The sequence below is a fragment of the Perkinsus marinus genome (genome assembly GCF_000006405.1).
Source record: "Perkinsus marinus ATCC 50983 genomic scaffold scf_1104296967860, whole genome shotgun sequence".
NCBI lineage: Eukaryota > Perkinsozoa > Perkinsida > Perkinsidae > Perkinsus > Perkinsus marinus.
The window spans coordinates 1-936 of NW_003203387.1; the positions used below are offsets into that span (position 1 = coordinate 1).

The 936-nt window shown below is 47.3% G+C and overlaps 2 non-coding genes across 2 annotated transcripts; both read left to right on the forward strand.

The window, feature by feature from the left end:
* The first annotated feature begins 75 nt into the window (after positions 1–75).
* Pmar_PMAR027329 lies at positions 76–147 on the forward strand. Its single transcript has one exon. It is a non-coding gene; the product is annotated as a tRNA-Gly (tRNA).
* Positions 148–234: 87 nt separating this feature from the next.
* Pmar_PMAR027330 lies at positions 235–307 on the forward strand. The gene has a single exon. It is a non-coding gene; the product is annotated as a tRNA-Met (tRNA).
* The last annotated feature ends 629 nt before the right edge of the window (positions 308–936 follow it).

Sequence of the window (936 nt, forward strand, 5' to 3'; positions counted from 1 at the left end):
CGGTACGTCCGAGAAGAGATTCAGATGTCCCTCTACAAGTATCACAGGAATACTCAATCACTACGTAAATGATATGCACCGTTAGTCTAATGGTTAGGATATCTGCCTTCCAAGCAGATGGTCCGGGTTCGGTTTTCGGTCGGTGCAGTTCGTATCAACGAGAGAAGGGTCCTTAGGCTATCGTGGAACAGTTATGCTCAGAACGTCAGGGCGATACAGGAGTTTGTACGCATGAGCAGCTTGGCGCAGTGGATAGCGTGTTGGGCTCATAACCCAAAGGTCCCTTGATCGAAACAAGGAGCTGCTATTCATCACAATATACTCGAGATGGTTATTAAACTGAGAGGTGCAGCTTATCGACTGCATAGATCAGTCTTACCGAAAAATTTCCACTAAACAGAGTCGGTGTTTTCGTACCATTCCGTGCGATTGGCCCAACCGTATCAGTTCAGGGGAAAAACAACGTTAATAAAGCGTTGTCCGTGCATAGAACAGAGCTCTTCACCTAGAGCAGAACTCCTTGCAGGAATGATGAATGACCGCCCGGTACCTCAGAACGCGTTGCGGAGATAAACCAACAGCCCAAATTCACGAGGCGCCGCATGCGGTTTCAAAATGTGCTTTCAAGCAGGAACTTCGATGTCACGAAAAAGTTGTGCAGCTTGTGCCGAGCTAGCTGTAGTATGCGATGAGAACCTTACCAGTTGGAGTTATCAATCGAGATAGAATGCGGCCTACCATGTGAGAGATATAGTAGCAGTTTGCGATCTCAGGTACGCGTTTAAGGCCTAATCAGACTCTTGGCCGCGGGATGGTTGACGACGGTACGTCCGAGAAGAGATTCAGATGTCCCTCTACAAGTATCACAGGAATACTCAATCACTATATAAGTGATATGCACCGCTAGTCTAATGGTTAGGATATCTGCCTTCCAAG